The 24,392-nt window shown below is 45.7% G+C and overlaps 1 pseudogene; it reads left to right on the top strand.

Annotated features, from left to right (window-relative positions):
* LOC119035499 (40S ribosomal protein S25-like) lies at positions 1–801 on the top strand (annotated as a pseudogene).
* Positions 802–24,392: the final 23,591 nt, after the last annotated feature.

Genomic DNA, 24,392 nt, shown 5'->3' with positions numbered 1-24,392 from the left:
ATGAACCTGGAACATACTGATGATGTAAATACAGATTCCAGATTTTAAATGTATCTCTAACTGGTCTGACTTATCATTCCTTATGGTTCTTCTGTTTGCATTTGCATCACAAAAGCATAATACTTTTGCAGGATTTGGTGGCTCATGATTTTGTTGAAGAAAGTATGGCCATCTTCTTTGCTCCATAATTGAATAACATTTTCATTTTCAGGTAGATCAACAACATAATTTAAAATTTTAATCCAATTCATATTTTTATTTCTATGTCACCTATTTCCTCTTTGTATGCACGCCTGCCTTCAACATTTGACCAGTTACAAACCACCTCAAGTAAATTTTGGTGCACAAAAATCTGTAAGATGACTTCTTTTGTCCAACATTTCAGCAAGGCTGCAGTGGTAGCAGCTGCTCTTAGAGTTTCACTCTGTACCCAAGGATGACAAGAAGAAAAATGCTGGAAAGTCAGCCAAGAAAGACACAGTCCCAGTGAACAAATCTGGGGGCAAGGCCAAAATGAAGAAGTGGTCCAAAGGCAAAGTTTGAGACAAGCTCAACAACCTAGTCTTGTTTGACAAAGCTACGCATGACAAGGGAGTTCCTAACTATAGCCTTGCTGTAACCCCAGCTGTTGTCTGAGAGACTGAAGACCACGGTTCCCTGGCGAGGGGCGCCCTTCAGGAGCTCCTTAGTGAAGGACTGATTCAACTAGTTTCAAAGCACAGAGCTCAAGTAATTCACACCAGAAACACCAAGTCGAGGGGTTGAGGGAGGAACGCCCCAGCTGCTGGTGAAGATGCATGAACATCAGGTCCCACCAGCTGTACATTTTGAAATATAAAAGCTTATTAAATAAAGTTTAATAAATCTAAAGGATTTAGATCCTTTAAAGGATTAAAATCTAAAGGATCTAAAAAAATCTAAAGGATTACAGAATATTGTCATATGTCTTCTTAGGAAAACAGAAAATTTTAGGCTCTTGTCATAAAATGTTGTATAATTAAGTCCATCTGGTTAACTAACTGAATGAAAATACCATATTTCCTCTTTTCCTTAAAAAATTGTCTTAATTTATTGAAAATCATCTAGGATATCATTATCTAAAGATTCATTGGCTAAGATTTGTCTTATACAACCAATTTTACCATCTTCATTCGCTTATAGTCTAGAGTGCTACATTAATCTTCTGATTTATATAATAATTATGAAACCTCCTCCTCCACCTCTCTTTGCCATTATAGACAGAAAAGGAAAAGTTCAGAATTTTCAGTTGTATCAAATGAAACTAAAAGCAGACCACAAAAGTGGTGTCTCCAGTTTTCTTTTATATCTGCTTGAAAAATAATGCAATACTTTAGGTAATGAATTAAGAAAACTAGATGATGATAAAATACTGATGATTTATTATACTATGGCCTACCCTTCTTGGTAGTTCACTATTCTTCAGTTTTCTTATTTGTCTTTTTGAGCATAGTTGGAAATACTTGATGAGTAGTGATAAAATAATTTCTAGGAAGACAAAAATAACCATTCCAAGATACGAGGAAATATATGATCACTAAGGTCCAATATACTCATAACTGCAAAATAGAATGAGTTTTATTCTATCTCTAAAAAATAAATAAATATTGTCTTTGTGCTTTGGAAGATATCTTAATACAAAAGTGAAGAAATACCAATGCTTCACAAAAATTTCAAGTACTTTAAGAAATCAGTTGGAATTGGGCCCAATGGACCCTGGATGGTATTAATACGACTGATTTACTGGATTTGGGAGAAATGGCACCACTGGCATGACCTGAAGCTGACACTATTGCTGCCCCATCCTCACTCCTCTGCCCATAGGTTTCCTTGCAGCTTCTCAAACTCTCAGCCCCTCATCTTTCCACCTGGCAGAGTTGTAAGACCCCTTATGATTACAGTGAGCCCAGTCAGCTCATCTAAAGTAATCTGTCTCAAAATATTGAATTAAATCACATCCGCCAAGTCCTGTTTGCCATATAAATAAAGCAACATATTCACAGGTTTCAGGGATTAAGATGTGGACATCTTTGTGGAGAGGGGATTATTAAGCCTAGTATGTTCCCTCTCACCTCATTTCCCCTCCCTCCCACCTTTTCTTTAACTAAAGCGTCGCTAACTGCGGGCCTTTTGTTCATCTCCCCCTGTATTCTATCCCTTAATTGACGGGTTGTCAACGTCAGGGCTATGGTACCAACTTGTGCTTGGGTGATTCTCAAACTAACACCTTCAGCCCGAGTGCCTCATCATAAACAGAGTGCATGGTCTTCTGGCCGCCCCAAAAGTCCCATCTTGCCCCTGTGCCCTGGCTACCACCCATCACACCTCCAAACACCTGGTCCTCCAGCCTCAAAACCCCTCCCACTCTACTTCTTTCAAACCCTACCACTTTCCCTCACAGGTGTGGCCCTCCACTCTGCCATGGGTTTTTCCCAGCCTCCAACGCATTTCCTGAAAACAAGTCGTTATACACTATTTCCATTGCACCATTCTCCTATTCAAGGACCTTTAGTTATCTGTATTTTTGTGATAAGGGGGAAGTGTTATTTAAAATATAAAAAGGAAAGGTCAAGTCCAGTCTCCTCTGCCTTCTTCACATACCAAAATCATAAATGTCCCTCACTCTCATGGCCTCTCATGAGAAACCTGCCTTCCAACTAAGATATCGTTCATCAGGCAGCACCCCACTCTGCGCAAGGCGCACACATTGCAGAATTCAGCCTCTGTCCTCATCTAGACCATCTTCCCTACAAGTCAACTGGCCTCCTTCTCCAAGAAGTCAACCATGATGATGCAGCCAAAGTGACAAAACTGTCCAACAAAGAAAAGTAAATATAAATCTAGTATTTTTTCCTATAAGCTGTACATATAGATGCACTTTAATAGCTACTATTTATTGAACATTTACAATACACCAAACACTCTACAAACATTTCTCCTCATGACAACCCTATTATCCCTGATGTTATTCCTATATTTCAGCAAGAAAAGTGAGACTCGGAGGGGCTAAAACATTTCTTTGTGGTTACACAGGCCTCATGGCAGCATGCTTTTCAAGCATGAGCTCTTCTGACCCCAAAGTCTATGTTCTTCACTACTAGCCTGTATTGGAAGAACTGGACAACCACATGGAAGTTTTCGTATAAGACAATCTGCAGGCTGGGCTGGCACCAGAAGCAGGATCCAGGCAGTCTCCATGGAACCTCAGTTCAAAGTTACCAGTGTAATCTGAGGGCTATGGCCCCTGGACAAAGCAGCACTCGGGAAGCATCTGGAGTATGAGAGGGGGCAACGCCAACCACAGCCTCCTTCTCTGGGGTGCACTGCATGGACTCACACAGGCTCTGCACCAAGCCAAAGAGCAGCTTGTCCTTGGCCAGGAACACTCCCTGACAGGCCACAGGGTCCCTGCAACCAGCCTCAGCCCTCCCAGCAGCCCACTGCTTCCTGCAGTCTGGGCCTATGCACATGCCTGGCCAGTTAGACCACAAGCACCTTCAGCTGAGGCCCCAATCTCCTATTTTCTGGCTTTTCTACCTTCCCCTGTGAGGTCAAAATCCATGCTCATCACACTTGTCGGTAGGCCATTTACATGGCCAGATGACATTGAGGCAAAGGACTACAGACTGGCCAAATTGACTAAGTTACTTTAAAATTAACTAGAATGAAATGCTATTAAGGAGAAATTATTTGTCATTGCTGTTTTTCCATGTTAGAGATATAGTCTCAATAAGAATCTGTAAAACCCCTTGGATATATTTCATTCCTACATTTCTGCCTTTGCTAGATGTCTCACACAATTAGATATCTGTGCAAAGACAGAAATATTTGCATTTAGGTGCATGTGTTAGAGGCGAGAAATGTAATAGTTAAGAGTTCCAATTTGGGAGTTAGACCTTGATTCAAATTCTACCTCTGTGATGTTGGTTGACCATGAACTGGTCACTCCACCTATCTGAGCCTCAGTTTTCTCACTTGTGAAATAGCCATTAAAAGTGCTTTCCTTGTTCATACCCATTAGGATAGCCATTATCTTAAAAGGCAAAAACCAGAAAACAGTAAGTGTTGGCAGGAATATGGAGAGATCAGAACTCTTTGTTGGTAGCAATGTAAAATGATACAACTGCTGTGGAAAAGAGTAAAGTGGCTCCTCAAAAAGTTAAGCATGAAAATACTGGATGACCCAGCAACTCCACATCTGAGTATAGACCCAAAGGAACTGAGAACAGGAACCAGAACAAGTATCTGTTCACCTACATTCAGAGCAGCCTTATCATAAGAGCCAAAACTTGGAAGCAAAGCAAAAGTCCATCAGCAGATGAATGGATAAACAAATGTGGTAGAGCCACACAGTGGAATATTATTGGGCCATAAAAAGGAATGAGGCGCTGACCCATGCTACAACACAGATGAACCTAGAAGATGTTATGCTAAGTAAAATAAGGTGAACACAAGCGGGCAAATATTGTACAATTCCACATATAGAGGCACCTCGAGTGCTCAGATTCACAGACACAGAAAATAACACGGTGGTCACCAAGGGCTGGAGGGAGGGGGTGATGGGGAGTTATCGTTTAACAGCGTCTGTTTGAGAAGATAAAAAAAGTTTTAGAGATAAATGAAAGGGATGGTTGTACAATAATGTGAGTATACTTAATGGCACAGTACATCTAAAAATGGTGAAAACAGTAAATTTATATGCAATGGAATATTAGTCAGCCATAAAAAATGAAAACCTTGCCAGTTGTCATGACATATATGGACCTGGAGGGCACTATGCTGAGTGAAGTACGTCTTGGAGAGAAAGACAACACCGTATGATCGTACTGATATGGGGAAGCTAAACACAGGAACAAGCTCTTAGAGAACAGATCGGCGGCTGCCAGGGGCAGGAGGTGGTGGGTGAAAAGGGTGAAGGGGGTCAAACGGTACAAACTTCCAGTCACAAATTAACAAAGTCCTGGGGACGTAATGTGCAGCGTGAAGACTAGAGTTGATAATACTATCTTGCATGTTTGAAAGTTTCTAAGAGAATAGATCTGGAAAGTTCTCACCACAGATAATAAGGAAACTCTTCTGCTCTGCACGGTGACAGATGTTGACCATGGTGATCACTTCACAATATATGTGAAGACCGAATCGTTACGTTGTGCCCCTGAACCTAACATAATGTTGGTAGTTGATTATACCTCAATTTCTTAAGGTAAATCTTATGTTATATATTTTACCACGGTAAAAAAAGTTTCTTCCTTTAGTTTGGTTTACTAATGGATTAACATCAGTAAAGCAGCTGACAGTGCTTGGCACACAGTAGGGAGTTACTAAACTGGAGATATCACCCTCATTAGCTTTAGTGCTCAGAACCAAAGGCTGAATCTTGAGCAACCCAGGGCCTACCAGTCAGACTGAACAAGGAACGGCAGATGAGCAGGGGACCCCGGACTGAGACATGAGGGGACTAAATGAGACAGAAAGGTAAAAAGACAACAGGGCTGTGGGGAGACCTAAATCCCCAAAACACCCCAGGACAAAAAGGGAGGCCATAGAAAGACCCAGAGAGCAAAGACCTGCAGGCCCCCCACGTGAAAGAGGGTCACAGCAGGGCTGCCAGAAAACACAGGACACCCTGTTCAACTTGAAAGTCAGATAAACAACGAGTAATTTTTTTGTAACAAGTATGTCCCAAATAGGGCATAACCTGTTTTATTGGAGGGGACATACTTATACTAAGAATTTATTAATTGTTTATCTGACATTCAGATTCAGCTGGGCGCCCTGTGTTTTATCTGCTAAGTCCAGCAATTCTAGGCCAGAGGCAGGGCTCCTCCCCCAGGACTTTGCACTAAGCTATTGAAGATACTTACAGGCCCTAGAATACCCCCGTATCTAAAATCCTGGGCAGGGCAGTGGTCAGGGAGCAGAGGGCGGGAGAGGGTTCTTTGCTTTACAAATATATCCTTTCACAGTAGAGGTCCTAGAAATAGCAAGCTCCTTTAAACCATCTTAGCATAAAAATTAATTTTTTGAATTTAAATTTTCAGCCCCAACTTTGAAGACACTCACCTGTCCAAGGTGAAGGCCATGCGAGCCCCAGTTTCTTGCGAGCCCCAGTTTCCAAACACTGTGGTTCTCCTGGCTTCTGAGGGCAGGGGAGGGGACTAAGCCACACCGAGGCTCAGCGTAGACAGAGTGGTCTGGCTGATGGAGGCCAAGCCACCACCTGGGTCTCCTCCCCCCAGCCCCCAGATTCAGAACAGCCCCAACACCTTCTGCCCAAGCTATTTGCGTAGAGGACAGTGGATTTCTCTGAAAGCAGAGACCTAAAAAAAGGGGGCTTTGTCTATGTAAAACCAAACACAATTCTCAAGCTGGAATCATTTGTTTTGTTTTGAGAAGTGCCAGGGTTTATGCTCAAGGTCCCCCTTGCCTCCTCACTCTTTCCAGCTGCTGAGGCACATCATTGTGAAAGACCACACACAGCAGGCCCAGTGCTGCGGAGGCCTGGTGGAGATTAAACCGGGCTCCAGGGAGGGTCTCCCACTCCCCCCTCCCGTGCAGAAGGCGAGCTGAGCACGGACAGGGCAGTTCGAGGACAGAGCCCTCCCTGCTGACCTGGATCCCCATTCACCACAGGCAAGCCTTATCCATCCTGCAAGCAGACAAGGGACAGTCAAAGGCAAGTCTGTGGGACCAATGAGAACACTGTACCAAATGTGGCCAAACTTGCTTTTCCACCAACTTTTTTTTAAATCAACCAAATTTGTTTGCCACACAACAAACTTAATTGGAGGCTAATCCCTGGGGCAGAGGGTCTGGGTTTTCATCTGAGCTCCATCAGTTCACAGGGCTACCTGGGACCGTTGTACCTCACTGTTTGCCTTGCTTTCCAACCAGGGAGACCACGAACCGAGACTAAACACCCAATAGACATGTGAATGGCTTCTGTCAGTCCCTCTTAGGACCATCGGAAGGAATGTGTTTGTTTGCTCACTTCGTTTATCGTCAGTCTCACCGAACAGAGAACGTCAGAAGCTCAGTGCTGGAGACCTGGGAGCCAGCATGATGCCAGCTGTCAATCAAGTCAGGGCTCCCTGTTTGTTAGTGGAATGAATGAAGTGTGCAAGGTGTGTGATGAAGGAGGGGAGCTAGGCACGAGAGCTGCCCTTCAGCCTGAGCACACCTCTTCTCTTCCCTGTGATCTGTTTTCTCGGGACCCAGGTAGGGGGACCTTTCTGAGTGCCTGGGGTTCCTGGCTACTTTTCTCACACCGAGTTCTGAAGCAAATGGGGGTTAAGTGTATGGTTTCAGGCACAGGGATTTTATTCCTTGCTCCAGCAATGCTGAGGGGATCTAGAGGAACATGGCAGGGGTGCCCTTTCTGAGGCTGCAGCTGGGAGCCTTTAATGGACCCCTCATGCTCACCCTACCTGCCAAGTGCCCTACTAACAGAATGGGTTGTGTGGGGTTAAAGGAGATAAAAATGGGGTAGGAGGTACTTGGGGGAGGAGGCCAGAGTTTCTGGTGGGCCCCAGAAGAGAAACAGGCTCAGGCCCAGTGTGCCCTGGAGAAGACTTAGAGGGGCTTCTTTCTCCACATCTTGTCTCTCCCTTCTCCCCCTCCTGCCCACCCTGCACTCCCACCCCAAAGCCATAATGAAAAATTCATGTTAAAAGCTTCCCATGTGATCCGATTTTCAACACTTTAATTGGATTAATCGAAGCAGGGAGTGTAGTGAGCCCACAGCCCTTTCTCCCCAGGGTCCCCCCAACATCTCCCACTCCCCAGCCCTTGCTCCTTCTCCATGCTTCTCTCTCTTCTGACACTCACTGCTTTCCCCCCTTCTTTCTCTCCCATCCACAGCTCCCTGCCTCACCCTCCTCCCAGCTCCTCCCAGATCCTCTTCCTCTCTGTGCCCAGCCCTTTTTGAACTCCAGGAAAATTTTCTTTCTTCTCCAACTGAGAAGAGAGAAGTTTGATTGCTTAAAACCTTGATGAGTGGACTATTTTTAAATACCTGGTGAATTACATGTATCCAAAAAAATTTTATCTCCTTAGGTTATAGAATATACACTACCTAATAAGAGAGTTATAGGATAATAGGATAATAGCACTCAAAGTCTTTAGCAAGTAGGAATTAAATATGATGGGCATACTGGTTATGAGTGTGTAAGTGTCATTGTGGGTAAGGCCCTGGTTCTTGCAGTGACTAACAGGTCCCGGACACAGTCAGGACCCTGGCACTGCCTCCCCGCATTTTTACAGATAGGGTTCTTGCCAGGTCATGGTTTTTACCCCATAAAGTGGCTGAAAAAGAGAACTCATAAGAGCCATTAGGAAGTGTCAGCTCATCCATTGTCATTGTTTTTTCTTGCAACACAATATTATGTTATATAATATATTATTACTATCTTTAAAACTCAGTTTTTGGCAGGAATCTTTGTGAGGGTAGCTATTCATTACCACCAAGCAATATAGTTTGTAAAGTGTTCTGAATAGGCAGTCACAGAAAAGGACGAAGGCCTTCCTCCTGACTCAGGGACCCCCACTCACACACCTGGCATGGTGCCTGCCGGACGATATACGAACCGAGTGAGGGAATAAGAGCCACTCTGTGATTAAACATTAACAAGCACTTTTATTTCTTGTTTTTAGACAGACTACAAATAGTGCTAGAAGTTCTACTCTTCTTTCCTCCCCCCCACCCAGAAAGCTGTCCTTGGGCCGCCCTTTGGTGACCACCACAATCCCCTTATTGGAAAAGCTCTTTGACTCTGCACTGTCCCAGAGATGAAACCGCCCTCAGCTCCTCAGCCTACCTGCTCCCGTCAGCACTCCCCACATGTGAGGCGAGCCAAGGTAATGGCTAGTGTATAGACTGAGGTCTACACGCTGCAAAGAGCTGAGCTGTCTGGGGTGAGCAGCACCTACCACCCTTGAACAGGGCTGGGCCAGACTGTGTGGATATCTGGCTCCAGGAATGGTTCACCACTACTCTTTCCTCTGTACAGTCACTGTCTACACCGAAGAGTCCTTCCCTTCTCCAAAGGAGGTAAGCTCTTCCCCTGGCCCCTTGCCTTACCCAGGAAGCCAGTTCTTGCTTAGCTAAGCCCACTTCTCCTGCTGGGAGAAAGGAGAGCTCCTTCTGATGTGCATAAATGTTCACACAGGTGGAACTAGACTGGACTTCCCACCTAGGACCTTTTACCCAGTTATGCTTCTAGGGAAAATAAGTAACTTGACCTGGGTCACAAAGCTACCACATAGCAAAAGTAGAATGTGAACTTGAGGTCTAGATAATTCCAAAGTCCACACTGTTTCCAACACTGCAAGAGCAGAAAATGACTAGGGTTTGTATATATATCATGTGTTTCCATAGGTATACATAAACATACATATCTATATAGTCATACAATCTAGTAGATCACTGGGTGAATGGTTAGATGAGTAACTATAGTGGAAATGCCAACCTGCCCAAGAAAAGTCATAGGTCCAAACATGGACCGACAGGTTGAGAGTCCCTGGAGCAGGCAGTCTACGAAGCCCACACCTAACGCCAGCTCCTGGTGACTGATAAGAGAATACGGGCATGCCCACTCACAACCTCCTAGGGAAAGAGGAAAACAAGATGCAGATTTGTCTGCTCCTGACTCATCTATTTGGCCTCTTTGAAGGGGTGGCCTTTACTCTGGCCTTGGACAGAGATATGTTCTGCTTTGGAGAGGAATCAGATTCCTTGTCAAGGTGATTATGACCCAAATACCACTTGGGGCCCTTCCACACCAGCTGTCCAAGCTCAAGAGAGTAAACTCAGTAAGGAATTTGTGGTCCTTCTGCATCTACGTGACTATGTGTTTGGCAATCAAGTACAAGTTTTAAAAATAAGAGAGCAGAGGAATAGAAGCAGCAAAAGAAGGCTTGACTCACTCCTCTGCCTTAAGTGAGATTAGTTGGAAAAGAGTATTTCAAAATAAAAGTCTGTGCTCCCTTTCCTCACTTCACCCCCATGGTGTAGCCAGTCCCTAGATTGGTGCCACTGTCAGTTACGGGGGTCTCGGCACTGAAATAATGAAATGAAGATGACCACGATGACAACGGTACACCATTTGTTGTACACATACCTTTCTGCCAAGAGTTGCCACAAATATTTTTCAAACATTATCTCAACTCACCCCACAGTCCTTCGAGGCAGCAACTAAGATTATCTTCAGATGAGAAAACTAAGGCTCAGAGGTGCTGGCTGGGTAATTATTCCAAGTTCACGTTGAGGGGTGGAGCCAAGATTTGAATCCAGATCTAACTGACTCCAAAGGCCACAACCTTAACCACTGCTCTGGAACACAGGGTGCAAACCAAAGAGAGAAAGGCTGCCCTCTTACAACACAGCTGCCATGAAGTAACTTGGCCCAGCAAATGGTTGAGGCCAGGTGTTCTCTTCCTGTTAGGTGATCAGAGAGTGTCACCGCCCCTCACCCATTTCTTCAATAATTATCAGTTGAGCATCTTCTAAGTGTCAGGCATTTTTCTAAGTGCTATGGATAAAGTACTGAGTAAAACAAGTTTCTAGTCCCATAAGTCTCTGATTATAATAAGAGAAGATAGATAAACAAGTCAACTAAAATATAATGGGTCAGGGGGTGATAAGCATGCACCATAAGGAAGATAGAAAGTGACTGGCTGCTATTTTGGATAGGGTGCTTGAAAAAGCCCACTCTGCATGGGCAACATTTGAGCAGAGACCTGAAGGAATAAGGGGTTGAGCCCTGCAGAGATCTGGAAGAAGCACATTCCAGGCAGAGGGAATGGCAAATAAAAAGAACCAATAGTGAGAGTCAGAAGACCAGATTGGCCCTGCCTGCTGGGTTCTCAAGCCGGCCTTCCCTTTTGTTAATTGGCAGAACTGCATCATTCTTATTTCGCTGTGAGGAAATCGGACGGATAGATTCAGAAAGCTCTTCACCTCAGTGGTTTCACAGACAGAGGAAAAGCAGGTAACTTTTAGTGTATTTACTTACATGGGCTTATTTACCCACACAAGGGCTTTGGAAAGTAGGTGTAGTAAAGTTACGGTCTTCTGGCTCCAAAGCCTGTGCCCTCTCCACCATACCATGTGAAGTGAACCATATGACTTCAGATGGATCTCATTTCTTCCTTCTCACCAGCTCAGAGCACCTGGAAACCAGACCCTCAGGTCTTCATCCATCTGATATATTAGCTTGGAGTCTCCTGGGCTCATGCTGGGTGCTGTGAGGATACGACAATGAGCACGACAGACACGGCCCCTCCTCTGAAGGGTGGCTCTCACCACTCAGCAGGGCCACTTCCAAGACACACACCCTCAGTGTGACACACACTCTCACCCACTCACCACCCTCCTGAGTCCCTCTCATCCTAACTCTGGCAGAGGGAATGAGTCCTGTATCTCAGGTCCTCAGCTGACTTGGAAATGACACCCAGGCATCGGTCCCTGTCACCCACCCCACTCGCCTTCTGCTCTGCCCTGGAAAGTCCGGAGAGCAGGTTTTCAAGCTGAACTCTCCAGCTCTTGCCCACCAAAAGAGGTAAAGTGAACAAGGTCACGAAGATCCTGTTACTTCCCAAGGAATGGAATTTGAGGGACTCTGCAAGATGGGCCAAGCCAGTAGAAGCATCCAAGGTAGGTTTGGGGATTCAGATGGAGGTCAGGCCAGTTCTCATTTGATCCAAACAATATACCTGACAATAAACCCACCACACTGCCCGGCTCCAGAGGGAATTAAACTCCATCGAGGGTTGCCAGAAACCCGTCTCTCATAGAGCTTCTCCCATAGAGGGATGTAACTTCTAAACTCAGTGGATCAATCAAAAGATCCAAGAACAGCCAACAAATGAGACGTGGGTCTGACTGGGGGTGTCAAAGCTTATTCAGAAATGGGCCTGTCAGCCCACCACCTGCACCATCCAGAAACACTAAACAAGGTGGTTGGAAATAAGATTTGGAGGGATGGCAGAGGGGGAAAGTGTTAAATTGCAGCTGAAATCCACCTCCCCCAACCTCAAGGGCTTCTCCTCCAGTGTCAACAAATATGCAACCAATTAATGTAATTGCAGAGTTATTTATGGTGTCCAGCAAAGTGCAGCTAGATCCTGAAAGACAAGGTGGGGGCAGAGAAAAAAACTCCTCGGTGTTTGGTGTGCAGTTTTCTTGCCTGGATTTTTTTCTTTCCTTTTCTTTCAGATGTTTCAGTCAACTCGTGGTCCCCATGTGTCTGCTGGTCATGGCCCCTTCCAGTCAGCGTGCAGGTGTTCCCGCCTGCGGGGGACGAGCAGGAGGGGGAACCAGAGGGAAAAAGCTAAAGGTCTTCAGATTTCAAACTGTGACCTGACATAGAAGACTTTCCCAAGGTTCCCCACTCTGACTGCACCGCTGTCTTAATCCTCTCCATTGACCCCTTCCATAACGACCACCACCAAAACTTGCATATGGAGACTTTTTTTTTCCATAGCTCTGTTATGCAATTGTTTGGAATGACAGCTGTGTTGCCACTCTGAGCCCCACACAAGACAGGTTTTAATTAGAGTTATTGAGGGGTTGGAATTGGCCCAATTAGGGCCAGCATTAATGGGGTCTCCATGTGTTCTTTTGAACAGTTTGGCCCTATTTTTTGTCCCAGGGCAGGAGGAGGGTGCAACTAATGAAGTTGGAGAGTGCAAATTATCTCAGCCCAAGGAGGGTGAGTGCAAACCACCCAGGGGAGGGGGCATGCAAAGAAAAGAGCCGTTACATATGGAGGAGACACACACGTTTGCACACACTTGTTTCTGTGTCTTTCCTTTTTAATGTGGTCCTTTTAAAAAGACGTCTGGCCATCAAACATGTATCATTGACTGTGAGAGGGGAGAGAAGGGATGGGTATCTCATGCCAAGCTAAAACTAACTAAGGTGTGTACATGTTATGCGCACCCCTTACACTTGCCCCCAATGCATACAGGCATATTACAGGAAGCACGAGATACAAAAAACAAACTCCAGTTATCGAAAGTCCTAACCCTTCATTATCTGAAATGTTGATTGCTTCACACTATCCTAATTTCCTGTGTCCTTTTTTTCCAGATGTCTGTTCCCTTTTAATTTCTCAAGCCCTTGTCCTCTATGCTGTCTTAACAGGGCTCAATTTAAAAATATTAACTTCATGCCCAAGTCTCTGAGCCACCCTCACCCACAAACTATATGTAGCCTGGGGGTGCACTGAGGACACTGAGGCCCTGATGTCTCTGACTTCCCTATGGACCAGATGGGTTTCTGTTAATAGCATTTCCAGTAAAAAGTCAATACAGCCATTTGGGTGGGAGGAAGGTCAGAAGTGGAAAAATAAATATGATGGAGCCAGTTATCAATCAAGTCTAAGTGGGAAAAAGGCAGCTGAACAAAACCAGGCCTTAGTTCAGTATGGCCCTAGAGCCTCAGTTTGGCTTTTGAGTGACCTGAGTGGCTTTGGGGCTGGGGAGTGGAACAGTCACTGAGCCAAAGCAGCAGCAGGCCACCACAGGACAAGGAGGTGGAGGGAGGGTCACATACAAGTAGCAGCTAAATATGTTGGGAGGACTTAGAAAACTCAGGCTAAAGCCCCCTGCCATCACCCAGGGCACCAGTGGTGGGGCTGGCTGCCTGCCGCAAGGTCTCCTTATTTCACAGGGAGGCACAGCTCCATTCTGCACGAGTGACATCACCTTCCCTCGTGCTGCCTTCACTGGCTGTGTTTCCTGCTGTTTTAGCTCTTCTAGTGGCCAAGGCTACTCTTGCTCTTTGGCAGAGTGAATGGAGGAGGGAGGCTGGCTCACCCTCTGTGGAAGAACCTTGGCAGAAAGAAATGGTGAGAGCAGACATAGGCAGGGCCACTCCAGACAGACAGACAGATACCCAATTCAAAATGCCCCCAGCACTCAACGTAACTTTGAGTTCTGATGTTCAAGCAGTTTCACCTTGTCTGATACAACCAGCTCTCAGACACACCCTCTACAAACCACAGAGCCAACTTCATGTGAGTCCCACATTGCTGGTCAAATTGGTTCCCTCCAAAGGTGAACTACCAGGCCCAGAAAAAGCCAGTCTGCCAGCACTTCCAGCAGGGTGCCAGGGTCGCTTTAAAGTAGTAGTTATCAACAGGGGATGACTTCGCCCGCAGGGAACATTTGGCAACGCCTGGAGAAGTGTTTGGTTGCCATACTTGGGTTGGGGGTGGCGGGTCAGTGTGGGCTGCTACTGGCGTCTAGAAGGTGAAGGCCAGGGGTGCTGTCATCTGTCCTGTGATGCAGAAGACAGCCCCCTAACAGAGTTATCAAGGCCAAAACATCAATAATGCCCAGGCTGATGGAGCCAGCATTAAAGCCAGGCAGACCTGGGCACAGGCTCCAGCTCTGCCTTGTCCTAGCCGTGCGATGTTAGCACACCAATAACTGCACTAAACTTTGGTTTGCATACCCATAAAACAGGGATGTAAATACCTCGCTCCTAGATAAAACTTGGTTAGGGGGCAAGAAATACCCAATCCCCCCCCTTTTTTTTTGTTAACTTATAAAGAATGTTCTGGGCTATCTTTATTAGACTCACTAAACGAATGTGCCATTTGGTAATCGCTATTGAAGTCCTCCAGCCCTGAAACTGTCTTGCACGCTTGCAGCTGCCACCTGCCTCCTTCCCAGGGTTAATTTCTCCTACAGGAACTTGAAGGCTGGGTGCCCAAGCCCTTGCAGAGACACCTTCAAGACACCTTATATTCTGAGTCCGGGCAACACAGGAAAAGTTCTGCAGGACACGTGTCCCCTCGCCACCTGTGGCCAGCTGCACTGTGGTCCCCACTGGGCCCTCAGAGACCGACCCTAGCGGGGGAGGGGCGGCCTCATTTCCGGTAGAAGTGGACTTGAGTTCGGCCTTTTCTTTTGAACCACACGGTGGCCAAATGTCAATTAGCTGAGCCCTGAAAAATGAGTGTGCTCTCGGTGCTCCTGGGGGAGGGCAGGGGGCCCTGGCCCGGCCTGAGGTGGCTGCCCTGCTCCCCCTATTGTGCCGCCAACAAGAGCGTTTCATTGAAAAGAGCCGAGTGCGTCTAATGCAGTTATCCGTGTCCAACCCATCGGGCCTGGACTGGGGGTGAGGGCACAGCTGCTGCCACTGCCGCCTCACAAGCTCCAACAAAGGATCCGCCTGCAGAATGTGCTCCCCTTTGAACAGCTCATCTGGTTTCCATTTTTGAAAGGTCCCCAATCTTCACTTCCACCCAGCCCCCTCCCACCTGCACCCCTCCCTGCTCCCCTCCTCTGTGTTCTAGATATGCCCCTGGGCAAGGGGGGGCGCCCCTCCAGCTGCCCCACGTGGTCATGGACTACCCCCCACTCTGGCCAGGGCCACCCAGGGGGGCCCAAGGCTGGGGTGTGGGGCGGGGGTGTGAGGAGGCTCGTGCCTGACTTCCCGCCAGCCCGCCAGCCTCAGTTTCTCCAGTGCCCTGGTTGGATGCCAGCTTGTGCCTTTCGACTCCAGTGGTCTATGAGTCAACGAAATGATTTGTAAAATATGTGCCAAATACATAGTAGTATAATTCGGAAATTTTATACTGCCATAAAATTTCACAGCCTGGAGATAACCGCTATTAACATTCCAGAGCATTTTCTTCTACCCTTTTTTTATGTTTAATAAGTCATATACAAAATTATCATTGTTTAATCAGGATCATGTTGTATAAACATAATCATGCTTTTATATCATCTGGAGCATTTTCCTATGTTAATAATACTTGAAAATATTTTTAAACAGCTGCAAAATTACAGCTTGTACCATAAGTGATTTAACTGGTGCCCCCATTGTTGGACATTGAACTTGTTTTCCTGTTTGCTCGGAATTTGTTGTTTTGTTTTTCCTCAGTATTATGAATTCAAGGCAATTTTTTTTAAATACAATCCTCAAATGGCTTCCCAAGTTGACAGCTGGGACTAACCCCCTGGCCGGTTATAAATCAAAGGCATGTGGCAGGCACTTCCACCTCTTCCCAGGGCTGGCACGGAGGGGAAAGGTCATCACCGCCTCCTCCTCCCCTCCCTGACACCTCCAGGCACCTGCAAGTTGAAAATTCTGGTGTGAATCACAGGCCCCTGTAAATTATGGCCTTGGGCAAGTTGTATAAACTTCAGAGTCCTCAGTTACATAATGAAAATACAATCACACAGACCTCAGAGGGCTGCTGTGAGAACTAAATGAAATAAGATACTCAACTGGCCTAGCTGATGCCTGGCACCTAGAAGACCCTCTTGGTTCACTGAGGCCGAATTCCCAGGTGAACTTCAGGTCCTGCCCACTGGCGGGCACTGGAAAGAGGATGTGAGAAGTGGCCCTTCCCAGAGCTCTCAAACCCTGCCCACAGAGCAGAGTGTGTTAGTAGAACACAGATGCCTGCTGCCCCATTTACAGTGTGACCTTGGGCAAGTTACCTAATCCTTCTGTGCCTTAGTTTCTCCACCAATAAAATGGAGAGTTGTAAGGATTAAATAAAGTAATATGTAAACAGTGTATGAAACAGTGGCTGGTATATACTAAGTGCTCAATAAATTTAGCTGTTATTATTGTATATCTGACCTGCTCATGAACAGTGAAGTCTGACTCCCCCAGAAACTAGAAGTTTGTCTCCCAGAAATAGCCCCTTCCAACACATTATCAGCACACGCTCCTCCTGCCTTCAACCTCAGGCCCAGCTCAAAGCCGAACCTCAATGAAATGCCGAGCTCCAGCGAAGAGCCCAGTCCCCAGCAAGATCCCTACAGAGGGATCCCAGCCACACCCCCAGCCTCTGCTTAGGGACCTGGCAATCCCATTGGCCCAGAGAAGAGGACAGGTTGGGAGTGAGGAGGGTTCCTCGCCATGACTTTGAATCTCCTCTCTTGCCTTCTCAGGACTTTCTGCTCATTTGTCCAGTTAAGAGTAACATCAGTGGCAGCCACCACTGACTGAGTGCCCACTAGATGTCAGACCTGTAGCTCATTCAATCCATACTGAAACCACACAAAATCTTATCATAGCATCCACTGCACCATGAAGTATGGGAACTGAGCTCAGAATGGTCAAGCGATTTCCCAAAGTGGTGGAGCAGATTCTCATGAGAATCTGACCACAAAGTCCAGCTCTTCCTAGGACACTACATAACTCAAGTTCTTTTACTGGTGAAGTTACAGAGTTACCTTCCCTGGAGAATGTGCCCCAAAGCACCTAATGTGGCAGGACACTTGGATTAGGATTGCCAAATTGAGCAAATGAGAACACGGGACACCCAGTTAACATCGATCTTCAAATCTGTATGTATTTGAATTCAAAGTTAACTGGTTGTCTCCTATTTTATTTTGCAACCCTACTTCAGGGGCTTCATTCACACTCCCCAGCAAGCCAGCCAGTTCAGCAGATGAGATACACAAGATGGTCTCCAGAGAACAGCACAATGATGTGATATCACTTAATCCCTCTCCTCTCTGTGCCCCTTTCTAACACAGGGGTGACATGACTTGTCTGAGATTGCAAGACTGGAAGTTGAGTCACACACGGCCTCAGTCTCCTGGCCTGAGCCCCCTGCTATGATCACCATGCTTAGTAAAGTGGTGGCCACAGCTCAAGAGACAATCTGTTTTCCAGTGTAAAATGGCCATTCAACTGCATTAACACAAAACTATTGTGAAAATTTTAGTAAGTCATGTGACCTAAAGGCTCTCTCTTAAGATTTATTAAAGATCATTTGATTACAAGTGACAGACACCTGGACCTAAACTGACTGAGACTAAAAAGAAATTAATTGATAGCTCATGTCACCAAGAAGCCCAGGTGACCACAAGGAGAAGAGCCAATGAAAATCTCCCAGTGCTCAAAGCCAGAACGAAGTGAGCAACAAAATAAATAAGTAGTATTGGATTACATCTCAAAGTGTAAAATAAACACACTGAAGTTCATACTTACATAAATAAATGATTGAGTAAATAAAAGGAGGAGAAGGGACAAATCCCCCATGCAAAAGAATTTCAAATAATTGATGCAGATACTCCCAGGGTAAGAGTCATAAATCCCCACTCGTTAAGCACAGATTGCACAGACCAACTTCCTTCCAAAAATTAGTTTAGAAAGGGGGATGAGCAATAACTTCCCATCGGGGAAACATGACAAACTCAACCTCAGCCAGGTGATCAAGGTCAATGTCAACAGTGATGAGTCATGTTGAAAGCATGTACCCTTGACATGATGTGAGGAGAAAGGCAGTTTGCTTCTCTGGTTTTCCTCCAAAATCATATGACCCCAGTCAAATCATGAGAAAAACATTAGATGAATTCCAATTGAGGGGAGTTTATAAAATATTTTACCTATACTCCTCAAATGTGTCAAAGTCACAAAAAAAAAAACAAGGAAAATCTGAGAGACTGTCACAGCCAAGAGAAGCCCACGTGTAATGTGGTACCCTGGATGGGCTCCAGGATAAGGTTAGGGAGAACCAAAAGAAACCCGAATGAACTGTGAACTTTAGTTAATAATAACGTGCCCATATCAGTTCATTAATTGAGATAAGTGTGCCATACTAATGTAAGATGTTAATAACAGGTGAAATTGAATGTGCAATCCATGGTAACTCTCTGTACTATTTTTATAATTGTTCTGTAACCCTAAAACTATTCTAAAATAAAAAGTTCACGTTAATGAAAAGCCAGAGGCTTTAGGTGTGCCTGGACTTGGAGTTCGGACGAGGTCCTCGTCTGACCACTTCTGTGCAGGCTTCAGGCTCACGTGAGGGCAATGTGGCAGCCCCGTGACCACCACTGTCTCCTCTCAGGTTACAGCTCAGCAAGAAGCATTAAGCTTCTTGGAGCAAGAGCTCTTCTCAGCTGCTTCTTTCCCAGAATCCCATACGGCTCTTTGTGTCTCACTGCATGGGTTGACCCACAGGCTCAGTCGCTGGGGCTGGAGGAAATAGAAGCCCTAATTGGTTTATCCCAGGCCCATGCTGCAATTCTGAGTCAGGGGCTGACTGTCAAGGAGAGATGGAGACACCAAAAAATTGGGGACTGCTACCTAAAGCAGGTGAATGGATGTTTGGTGGTTAAAACTCATCAGTGTCCAATGCCCCCTTTAGCATTGTTGGTGCTGTATGAAATAATGATGACTAGTTTTTCTTTACTATCCCTACTTGTCAAAATAGTTAACTACTCTGTATTCATCCCTCAATTATTTTTTTTAAATCTGATTCAAGAAACCCCAGAAAGGAGGAACCACTGTTCAAGTCTGATCCGCAGAGCTAAAGCATCTCAGTGAATTGGCAGACAGTCCTCACCTCCCTGTAGAACTCACCTTGAGGGCCCAGGAAAATGATGGGACTGCTTGTGCAAGGAGCAGAAAAGCCAGAGGGCTCCCCAAGACAAGCCCCTCTTGAGCTGAAGCAGGAAGGTTGGGGCAAGCCCCAGTTCTCCTAATATTTAATGATGCATCCAATGAGCCAGACACCCCCCTAAGCAGCACATGCATGAATGTTGTGACCCTCACAACAATGCTGTGTAGTAGGCATTATTATCCCCATTGTATAGGTGGGAACACTGAGGCAGGGAGCTTCAGTAATTTTGCCTAAAGTCACACAACAGGTGAATAATAAACCTGGCATCTGATCCCAGGCTCTGGCTCCAGGACCATTCTTTAAAAACTGAAATAGGAAAGTGACCCCAAAATACAGACAGTATTCAATATCCAGCTTCTTAACCCGTTTTTCAAGCTCGGGTTACCACTGACCTTCCTTTCATTGGAAAGTCACTTCAGCTTTTAACCCTTGAGGGCCTGAACCTTGAAAAGGAAAAAAATAATTTCTCTACTTCTCTCTCCCTCCCTTCCTCTCCCCCTCCCTCTCCCCCCTCCCTCTTAAAGAAATAAAAACAGTCTGGGGGGAGGGGCTGAACAGGCTACCTGTGGAAAACACAGATTCGTGGTTGTGTGCTGAGTTTGCAGCTGTGTGTCGTTTTTTCCAGGCTGATGCATGAGATATTTTATAGCCAACTTGATTTTTTTTTTTTGTAAGCCTCTCCCAGTTTGCACAACCAATTCACCCTGCCGCCCAGCTCTGAGCTGGCACCCAGCAGGTGCTGAGAATGAGCCTGGCTTTCCCAGGCAGGAGCACTCCCTGCTGGGGACTCAGCCTGACCTAGGCCTGTGGCTCAAAGCACACGTGGGAACCCAACTTGCTGACCCTCTTTCAGGAAATCCCTGTGGGTGTTTTCTGGCTCTCTGTTCCTCACTCTTACCAACCTGAGTCCACAGTAATCATCAGAGAGAAAGTTACTTTAAATCCAACGCACCCTCTCTCACTATGAACCTGCCCCTCCATCTGTGTTCCCTGCTGCCAGCACCGAGCCTGGCATTCAGACCAGAGCCCTGGGCCTCCACACCCCAAAGCCAGCTGCTCCTGAAGTCCAGGGGGTTCACCTCCTCCATGCCTCTCAACTCACCTGTCGTCATCTGTCCTTACCCCTCGAGTGGTTTGTTACAACTTCTTCAAACCCTTCTACCTCCCAGTCATTCGTCCACAGTCTGACGATCCAATGTCACTGTCCCAATGACAATCAACTACCTAAAACAGTCCATGAACCACTGCCCCCGCTATAAGACAAAGACTGAACTGAGATTCCTGAGGGCCCAACTCAGTTCCAGGAATCATGGGAGAGACAAGATAAATGGGGGAAATTGCCTTTGTCCCAAAGAGTCGCAACAGAACCGGAAAGATGAGAGAAACACAGGAAGCTGCACATGAAGTCCACCTGAGGTTCTTATACATAGAGCATTTAGCAGAGTGCCTGGTGCCTAGTAAGAGTGCAATGAGAAATAGCAGTGATAAGTCACATTATCATTATTATCGCATAGTTTCTGCCAGGAGCCCACTGGGGTTAGGCAGAAAGCCCACTGGGCCTCCCTTTTTACATTTGCCAAGTGGAGACAGCCTTGGAAAGAACCCTTGGGGCCCCTGGGTGAAAGTCTTTTCTGGACTTGTCTCTAGCAACTCTCCAGTTCCTCACAACCAGCACCACTGTCCTTCTCAGGTCGGGCTGGGTGTCTCTGGGCAGGTTCAGAGGGCCCAGCTGCTCGAGGCCTGAGCACTGCCTGGCCTTCCCACAGCTCTGCACTCAAGGTCAAGACCTTGGGTGCTGTCTCCAGCTTCCCTACAGCTGGCTTTCTCTGCCTAGATGGGTAGCAGATGCAGGGCTGGTCCCTGGGCTACACAGATCCTGACACCCTTAGCTGTTATTCAAATTCCAGCTTTGCTTTCCAGAAAGCTGGTGCCTTGGCCAGAGGACTAGACCAGACTCAGGCAGTGCATGTGCACATGCACACACACACCACTATTAGTCTCCCAGGCCTCAGCCCCTCCCCCACTTCCCTTCTGCTCTCAGCCACTTGCTCTGTGCCAAACTCCAACACCCTCAACAGTTTCCTAACTGCTGCCACCAGTCCAGTTCTGGGGAGCAGGTCAGCAATGAAGGAGCCGAGCTGCAGCTCCTGTGAAAACAGCCCAGGCTGGCCCCAGCGGCCACACCTGCACACCTCATTCATCCCCACGGTTTGTTTACACATTGTCATCCCGCGGTTAATGCTTTCCCAGCAACTGCAGCGGGCTGATTGCCCCAATGGCACATGGGGACCCCATTCTGAGCCCTTGTGTCAGTTAAATTGAGCATGGGGCCTTGTCATTAAATTAAGGTTTGTGGCTCTGCCACTGTGGCCCTTTTTCCATCCCACTCTGCCTCCTCCTCCTTCCCCTCCCTCCCCTTCTGCTTTCCCTTCCCATTCATCACAGGGCCTCTTTGCAGTTTGATGGGGGGATGTGGGCAAGGAGAAGTGGCCTGGCCCAGAACAGGGAGGAAGAGTAGATGTCTTCCACTGAAAGCAAGGATCAAAGGGATGCATGACCTCTTGGTGAGAGGGGTTCTGGGGAGAGGACACAGCACTGGAACTGGAAAGAAGAGGGTCGTGCGGGGCCTTTGCTAAGTTATCTATTATTAGAACCAGCATGGCAGAGTGGTTAAGAATACAGGCTCCAAGATAGACAGACTGAGTTTGGGTTTGATTTCCAGCTATATACCTTTCTACCTCTGGGACCTTTTCTAAGTGGAATAAGTTTTGGTTTCCCTGAGCTGGGCAGAGGAATCAAAATGAGCCAAGAAATAGATGTAGCACATATCCTTGATATGAAAAGAACAGCACTTGACCTCTCTGGTTTTCCTCTCAAAACCCCCTAAACCCAGTCAAATCATAAGAAAAAACATCAGCTACATCCCAGTTGAGGGACATCCTGCAAAATATCTGACCGTTACCCCCCAAACACAAGGAAAGTCCGAGGAACTGGCACAGCCAAGAGGAGCCTAGGGAGACAGGATGACGGAAGGTGATATAGTATTCTAGATGGGATTCTAGAACAGGAAAAGAAATAAGCAAAAACTGAGGAAATCTGAATAAAAGATGGGCTTTAACTAATAATAATATATTGATATTGGCTCACTAATTATCATGAATGTACCATAGTATTTTAAGATGTTAATTATAGAGAAACCCTTTTAATTATAAAGAAATCTTTAAAAAAAAGAAATCTTTATGGGATTACTCTAATCAACAAAGAAAGATTGACAACATTAGAATGTTATCATTGTTACAACCCTTAATGAATGAATGAGTGAATGAATGAATCACTAAGCAATGATCATCAATGGTTGATAAAATCACAAAAAAAGAAATCATCAGATATTTTATACCTCTCAATGGAGGCACGTACCACCATCTATGGGATAGTCTTACAAAACAAAGAACAAAAAACAAACAAAAATCCCTAAAATGGACCTAACTTCAAATATAACTTCCAAAGTACAATTTTTAAAAACACAGGGGACAGAAAACATGTTAAACAATACCACCATTATGAAATCAGCAAAAAGTAGGAAATTTACAGGGCAAAAATTTTATTTCTTCAACAATGAAAACCACCAAATTGTGAGGGGGAAAAAGTAGAGATGGAGAAGAAATCTGCAAATTAGTAGACTCATGAGAGCCGCATCAGCCAATTCCAATGTATGAACCTTCTAAACTCTGGTCCAAACAAGCTCAAAATTTTAAGACAAGTGAGAAAATGCTCATTGATGATCATTAAGGAGCTGTTCATTTCTTTAGGTATAAAAATGCTATTGGGGTTATATTTTTTAAGAGTCTAACTTTTAGAGTTACAAAATAAAATATTTACAGGTAAAAATGATATAATGACTTGGATTTGCTTAAAAATAAGATGAGAGGGGGCACAGGTTAAGTACAGGTGAGACGGGGCTGGTCCTCAGTGATGGTTGAAGGTGAGTGATGGGTACAGACATGTAATAAACTATTTTTCATACTTTGTATATGTTTTAACGTTTTCAGTTTAAAAGGGAAGACAAATTGTTGGGTGTTGCAGGGGGTGGGGGCGTGTGGGAAAGGGACCAAACATTGATCTGCCAAGATCTCCAGTAGCTACACTCCCACAACATGAGGCAATCATTACACTATTCCAGTTAAAATCATGACCAACAATGTCCTCCCAATTTTTTCTGTTGAACTATGTGCAGGTAGAGCTCTAGAGATAACTATGAAAATGAGGTAACATGTAAAACTAAGATCTCATGACCTGGGTCCTGGGTTCCAATCCTCTCCTCTAGGGACCGTTTTGCCTACATGGCATATCCCTGTTGATTTCTAGCCCTGGCTGGTGTGGCTCAGTGGGCTGATTGCCAGCCTGTGAAACAAAGGGCCACTGGTTCAATTCCCAGTTAGGGCACATGCCTAGATTGCAGGCCAGTTCCAGTAAGGAGCGCATGAGAGGCAACCACACATTGATGTTTCTCTCCCTCTCTCCCTCCCTTTCCCTCTCTAAAAATAAGTAAATAAATAAATAATTTAAAATTTTTTTTTAATTTCAAATCCCTGTTGATTCCACTCTAATCCTTGTTTCACTATATTTTTCTATGACCAAAAGCTTTGCTGTTGATATTTATTTCCACAATACAGAAAGATCTTTGGAAAATTGTTGAATGTTTGATTTAATGAACACATTAAATCTTTCGGAAATTTTAATTTAGATTGTCAATAAGGAAAATACATAATTAAAAAAGAGAGCAAGTGAGGGATGGGAGAGGTAAGGTAGGACCTGTGAGACCAGCAGGCTGGGGGGACGGACCATCAGCGTGAAGTCCAAGGTTGCTCGGAGGAAAGCATGTGGATTTGGGGCCCCTTCTGCTTGGGAGATATCTTTGCTTCTGGAGAGCTGTTGGGGCTTGATGAGGTCCCAGGCATAATCTAGAATGTCTCCCAGGATCAGTCTCCTGCC

Source organism: Artibeus jamaicensis, unplaced genomic scaffold, assembly GCF_021234435.1.
Source record: "Artibeus jamaicensis isolate MK-2021 breed Jamaican fruit bat unplaced genomic scaffold, CSHL_Jam_final contig_851, whole genome shotgun sequence".
In the NCBI taxonomy this organism is placed as follows: domain Eukaryota; kingdom Metazoa; phylum Chordata; class Mammalia; order Chiroptera; family Phyllostomidae; genus Artibeus; species Artibeus jamaicensis.
This window is presented reverse-complemented; position numbering and strand designations above follow the sequence as displayed.